We start from the raw sequence: 7660 nt of genomic DNA on the forward strand, positions 1-7660 counted from the left end.
CACGAGAAGCCACTGCAATGAGAAGCATGCACACCACAGCTAGGAAGTAGCCCCCACTTGGCACAACTAGAGAAAAGTTCACGCAGCAGTGAAGATCCAGTGCAGCCAAAAATAACAAATAAGCTTACTAAAAAAAAAGAAAAGAAATGAATTTATGTTTATGGGTTTGAGGAACTCATTCACTTGCTCTGCAACATTCCAAACAGTATTAGAAGCAAAATCATACGTTAGAACAGAGCACAAAAGCAGTAAGAGCCAGACAGCTTTCTATGGGTTTTTATAGCTAATGAACTTCCAGACCATAATTAGTTTCTCTCTCAGCTGTATTTTATCCTAAGAACCTATTTTTTAGAATTTCTAGGCTTGACATCTCTAAGTCTTCATCTTTCTGGTACTTTAAAGCTGTTACTCCACCGGTGGGTTTATGTGTTTGCTTACATTTTTTCTGAGAAGAAATGCTCTGTGATTATCTTTGTCCCTCTGTACTTGTGTTTTTCCATCCCCTTTGTTTGCTTTTAATATTTTTTGTAACTTGTTTTAATGAATTTGATTACGATGTGACCGTGGTGTAAGATTTCTTTGTGTTTCTTGTGCTTGGGCTTGTTGAACTTCTTGGATCTAGTTTTTATCAAATTTGGAAAAATTTTGGCTCTTATCTCTTCAAATACGTTTTCCTGTCACCACGCCCCCCTTCACCTTTCCATCAAGGCTCCAATTACATGCATGTAAGCTGCTTGACTTTAGCCCACAGCTCACTGATGCTCTCTGGTCCTTTTCTTCCACCAGACTTATTTTTGTCTGAGTTCATTGTGCATAGTTTATATCACCATGTTTTCAAACTCACTCCTGATTTTCCCCCAGTATCTATTCTGTTAATTAATCTTATCCAGTGTTATAGTTTTCATCTCTAGAAGTTCAGTTTGTGTCTTTTCTCACATCACTGTGTCTCTCCTAGTCAGGATTGGTCCTTTTAGATCAGGATTGGTCCTCTCCTCTAGATCCCTTCCGTTTGGATGACTCTTTGTCTGGGGGGCTGTCCTCTGTATTGCAGCATGCTTAGCAGCGTCCCTAGCTTCTATCCACCGCATGGCTGTACCACCACTACCCTCCAGTTGTGATAACTGAACTGCCTCCAGACATCCCCAAATGTTGGCTGGGGGAAAAAATAAGTCCTCTCCTAAAAACTACTGTGCTAGATTTGGGGACATATGTGATACAGTTATGAGAACTATTTAAATGTCATTGTCTACTAATTCTATCATCCCTATCTGTTTTCTCCCAATTTCTACTGATTGAATTTTCTCTTTAGAAATTACCTGCTTCTTCACATGCCTGATAGCTTTTTTAATTATATGCCAGATATTGTGAAGTTTACTTTGTTGGCAATGTGTATTCTCATATTCCCATAAATATTTCTGAGCTTTGTCCTGGGATGTAGCTAAGTTACCGGGAAAAAAGCTTGATCTTAAGCTTGCTTTTAAGCTTCATTAGGAAGGACCAGAACAGCATCTAATCTAGGGCTAATTTTGCACTGCTACTTAAATGAGACCCTTTTGCATGCTCTACCCAATATCCCATGAATTGTGATGTTTTCTAGTTTGGCTGGTGGGCATTGCACTATTTGTGGCACTGAGTGAGCTCCTTACTGGTGGTTCTTTACGTGATCTAGTATAGTTTCCTCAAATGCATATGCTGGTAAGCTCTCAGATGAATACTTCCAGGTGCACCTCTGGACATTTGGGGGGTTCTTTCTTTCTGAGAAGTTTTCCCCTTTCTGGTTCTTTGTTCCACAAACTCTAGCAAAAGGGGCCTCTCTTAACTCCATCTCTCCAATTCCCAGTTCCATCTGCTCCACTCAAAGATCATTGCATTCTGCTTGGGTTCTCCTCCTGCGCTACAGCCTGAAAACTCTCCAGGAACTAAACTGGGATCATTGTTGAAGACACCTGCTATGCTTCCCATCTCTCAGGGATCATTGTCCTTCATTATCTCATGCCTAACATCTAAAAAATAATTACTTCATATATTCACTATTTCATCTGATTTTTTAAAGTTGTTTCAGGGAAGTGGGTCAATCTGGTTTTTGTCACCCCATCTTGACTGGAAATGAGTACCTTTTTTGTTTTGTGGTTGTGCTTGGTCTTCATTGATGTGCGTGGGCTTTCTCTAGATGCAGCGAGCAGGGGCTACTCTTTGCTGAGGTGCACAGGTTCTTCACTGTGATGACTTCTCTTGTTGAAGAGCACAGGCTGTAGGTGCACAGGCTTCAGTAGTTGCAACATGCTGGCTTAGTAGTTGTGGTGCTCAGGCTTAGTTGCTCTGTGGCATGTGAAATCTTCCTGGACTGGGTTTTGAACCTATGTCCCCATCATTGGCAGGCAGATTCCTATCTACTGAGCAACTGGGAAAGTCCAAAATGAGTACTTTTTTTTTTTTCAAAATGAGTACATTTTAAAGCTACTTGGAATTTACATGGGCATTAAACTTTCTGAATTATTGAATTTCTGAGAATAACTGTACTTTGCTCTCACTCTTGATTGGACAGTTTGAATTGAAATAAAATTCTATTTCACATAATTTTCAGTACAAACTAAAGGCATCTCTCCCTTGTTTTGAGCATCCAGTGTTGTGTATGGGAAGTCTGATGTTTGTTTGATTCTTAATTCCTTTGTAAATAACACTTTTTCTTTCTATAAGATTTCAGAATGACCTCTTGACCTAGTGTTCTGAAATTTCAGAGTGATCTGTTTAGGTACATATTTCAAAAAAAAAATAGCTGTGAAATCATGAGTTGACTAATTTTAATTTTACAACCCATTATAAAATAAGCATATGATCATTAAGATGAAAAAACATTTATCATACCATTTAAAATCGTCTTTAGGGAGACTTATGTATACTTATGGCTTCCCTGGTGGCTGAACAGTAAAGAATCTGCTTGCAATGCAGGAAATGCAGGAATTGTGGGTTCTATCCTAGGGTCTGGAAGATCCCTTGAAGAGGAAATGGCAACCCATTCCAGTATTGTTGCCTAGAAAATTTCATGGACAAAGGAGCCTGGCAGGCTACACTCCATGGCATCACAAATTGTCAGAATGACTTTTCGATTAAGCACACACGCACACATGTGTATTATGGCTGATTCATGTTGAACGGCAGAAACCAACACCACATTGTAAAGCAATTCTCCTTCAATTAAAAATTAAAAAAAAAAAAAAGACTGGCAGCTACCCAACACAATTATCTTTAGTATCACCAGTGTTATGCTTTCTACCTTTCAGGAAACTTTGGATTAAAGCATAGGGTTAAACAGCAAAGGAAACCATAAGCAAAACAAAAGACAACCTACAAACTGGGAGAAGATATTTGCAAATGATGCCACTGACAAGGGATTAATTTCCAAAATATACTAACAGCTCATGTAATTCAAGTAAAAAAAACCCAACCCAAACAAAAAATGAGTAGGAGGCCTAAACAGACCTTCCTCCAAAGAAGACATATAGACGGCCGATGGGCATAAGAAAAGATGCTCAACATCACTAATTACTAAAGAAATGCAAATCATGACTACAATGAGGTATCACCTCACATTAGTCAGAGTGACTATCATTAAAAAGTCTACCAATAGTAAATGCTGAAGATGGTGTGGATAAAAGCGGACCCTTCTACATTGCTGGTGGGAATGTACATTGGTGCAACCACTATGCAGAACAGTATGGACATTCCTTAAAAAGTAAACATAGAGTTACCATATGATCCAGCAATCCCATTCTTGGTCACAGATCCAGAAAAGATGAAAATTCTAACTCAAAATGATACACGTACCCCAAAGTTCACAGGCAGCACTATTTACAACAGCCAAAACATGGAAGTAACCTAAGTGTCCATCAACAGGAATGGATGAAGATGGATGTGTGTGTATATATATATAATCCAATATTAACTCAGCCATAAAAAAAGAATGAAACATTGCCATTTGCATTTTCAGCAAGGTAAATGGACCTAGAGGTTATCATACTGAGTGAAGTGAGACAGAGAAATTATATCACTCATATGTGGAATCTAAAAAATAATACAAATGGACTGATTTACAAAACAGAAACAGACTGACAGACATAGAAAACAAACTATGGAGAGGAGGGACAAAGTAGGAGTATGAGATTAACAGATACACGCCACTGCATGTGAAATACATACACAGCAAGGATTTACTGTGTATACCACAGGGAACTCTATTTAATATCTTGTATAAACCTATAATGAGAAAGAATTAAATTATAAATAGATGTCTATCTATATGTATAACTGAGTCACTTTGCTGTACGCCTGAAACTAATACCGTACGATATTGTCAATCAACTCTACTTCAATTTTTAAAAAGCACAGTATTAAGAAAATTTATAATAGATCATCAGGGAAAACTCAGAATAAAGATTATTAGGTATCTTCTCAATGGTTGTTGTCTAGGTGATCCTTTGGGGTTATCTTATTATATAGCTGTCCGTGTTTTCACGATCCTTGGGCAATTTTACATACAACTCTGTAAGTTGTAGAAAACTGATGCAAAAGAGTCTTATCTGTAGACATGACAATAAATCGTCTCTGTTGAGGTGCAGTTGATTGTCACTATGTAAAAGACGGGGCTTCCCAGGTGAGTCTAGTGGTAAAGAACCCACCTGCCAATGCAGGAGACATAAGAGATGTGGGTCTGGTCCTTGGTCAGGAAGATCCCCTGGAGTAGGGCATGGCCGCCCACTTCAGTATTCTTACCAGACAGAGGAGCCTGGTGGGCTACGGTCTATAGGGTCACAAACAGTTGGACACAACTCAAGTGACTCAGCACACATGTAAAAGAGATGATTCCAAACATCACATTTCCTATAAATATTATTTTCTCATTTATTGGTAATCTCATTTCAGCATTCCTGATTGCTGTTATATGTGTTTGTTCTTTGAATTCTCCTTTGAAAAGGTTTTAATCTCTTACTGTTTCCTTCATTAATTATTGAGTTAAATAAGATCTTTGACCTGTATGTTTTTATTTATCTGAAAAATCATGATTTTGCCTTATTTTAAACTATATTTTATTAATAGCATAATGAATTATTATAATGTTCATTATTACTATATTTATCATGTTTGAGAGGATTTGGAGAACACTTCAAACTGGCCTCTGGAACAAAGTGTATTTTTTTTATATGGGTGAGAATTTTTTATTTCACTACATGAGTACAGACTTTAAGAGATAAAATAACAAGGCTATTTTTAAAGGTATAAAATAACAATCTACACATGTATAAAGTGTATAGCAGGTATCTTTGAGTCTCTAAAGCTCTAGAGAAATAGTGGCATAAAATATATAATCAAATTATCCATCAGAGGAATGCCCCATGTTCTAACACCTAACGGTAGTCATGAAGTCAATATCAAATGATGTTTGGCTCTCAAGGGCATCACTTCATTAAGAGACAATTTCACTGCGAGTACATGGACTGGGGCCTTTGAATAGATTGATACAGATACACTTATAGGGAGAGTGGAATATTTGAAAAGAAGGATGTGGGCTCACATTTTATTAATGCCTATTTTGAACTGTGGTGTTTGAGAAGACTCTTGAGAGTCCTTGGACTGCAAGGAGATCCAACCAGTTCATTCCGAAGGAGATCAGCCCTGGGATTTCTTTGGAGGGAATGATGCTGAAGCTGAAACTCCAGTATTTTGGCCACCTCATGTGAAGAGTGGACTCATTGGAAAAGACTCTGATGCTGGGAGGGATTGGGGGCAGGAGGAGAGGGGGACGACTGAGGATGAGATGGCTGGATGGCATCACTGACTTGATGGACATGAGTCTAAGTGAACTCTGGGAGTTGGTGATGGACAGGGAGGCCTGGCGTGCTGCGATTCACGGGGTCGCGAAGAGTCGGACACGACTGAGTGACTGAACTGAACTGATTGCTCCTTTGCATTTTTGGGTTGAGGTCTGCAAACTCCCCTCTCAAACAGATGGATATATTTCTCATCATTCTGATGAGGTTGTAAAGGCAATCAATTCATTACTTGCAAACCTTGCTTGTTTGATCTTAAGTTCCTGGGATAAGAGATAAAAAAAAACAAAATAAAAGAAATCCAGTTTCCTCAGTAAAAGATCTCTTCCTGTCTCTATCCTGAAACTAGTGTTAGTTTTATTAAACAGCTGATGAAGGAGTAGAGCACGTAGAAAATCTTTGTTTACAGCTCAAAACAGAGTAGATCTTCTGGATCCTATTTCACTGGCCCCCACATTTGACCACGATCACTTCTTTTGATTGAAGTATTGTTGATTTAATTTTTTTTACCCAGCTTAATTTTTTCTGAACTTTTTATTTTATATTGGGATATAGCTGATTAACAATGTTGCAGTAGTTTCCGGTGAACAGCAAAGGGACATAGCCATGCATGTTCTTACATCCATTCTCTCCCAAACCCCCTCTCTCATCCAGGTGAAACAGTACATTTTTGCGAAGTCCTGGCTTTGAATCAAATTCTCTATGAGAAATCTGGCTGGCCACCCATTTTGTAAACAAAGTTTTGTTGGCACACAGCCACATTCATTCATTTACATATAGAGTTACATACACATAACAGAGACGAATGACCCACAAGCCTAAAATATTTAATATCTGACCTTTTGTAGAAAATGTTTGTTGACACTTGTTTTGCGGTATGACACGAAGCTGCTTTCTCATGTTAACCATAGATGAAGATTCTACTACTTTTTAAATTTGAGATGGTTAGGGTACAATGGATGTACAGTACCATTTGCAGGGAAATGGGTGTACAATACCATTTGCAGGGAAAGAGGGAGCTTCTTCATTTGGGAAGACTAAATGGCAGAGTGTTTAGTATCTCCCACTAGCCTTGAAGTTAGAGTGCCCTGGGTTTGAATTCACACTCTATTTACATCTGAGAGAGCTTGATTAGCATGTTAAACCTTCCTAACCTTTAAATTTCCTAAGCCTCAGTTACCTAATCCATAAAATAGGGAAGATGATATCATATATGGTAGGTGTAAGAATTAAATGAGCTATATAATACCGTGGCTCAGTGACAAAGAAACCTACCTGCCAATGCAGGACCCACAGACGCAGGTTCAGTTCAATCTCTGGGTCGGAAAGATCCCTGGGAGGAGCAAGTGGCAACCCACTGCAGTATTCTTGCCTGGGAAATCCCATGGACAGAGGAGCCTTGTGGGCTATCGTCCACGGGGTCAAAAAGAGTTGGAGACAACTCAATGACTGAGCACAATATGTAAAGAGCTTAATAACCAGGACATAGAAATCCATGTTGTTATTGGACCTGGGCAAACTCTAGAAGCACAGAAAAATTAGATCTGTACCTGCTTTTGTAACCTTTTAAATAAAGTTCAGTATCTGTTGCCAGTCTACCCACTATTCCAATGAAATTCTCTTCTTCCTACTCAAGAGGTAAAGCACTTTGGTTAGCTGGGGACACTCCAAGAGCAAATCTCGCTAAGGTATCCCTAGCAAAATCTCATCCTTTTTACGGTAGACCGACTGTTAACAAAAAAGGCCCCAATCATTCTCTTCTAGGTCTCCATACCTCTTATGATGTGACTTTCGATGTAGAGGTGGAATCTGTTTTCCCTGGCTTTGAATTCCTC

Source organism: Capra hircus, chromosome 2 (genome assembly GCF_001704415.2).
Source record: "Capra hircus breed San Clemente chromosome 2, ASM170441v1, whole genome shotgun sequence".
Taxonomy (NCBI): Eukaryota; Metazoa; Chordata; class Mammalia; order Artiodactyla; family Bovidae; genus Capra; species Capra hircus.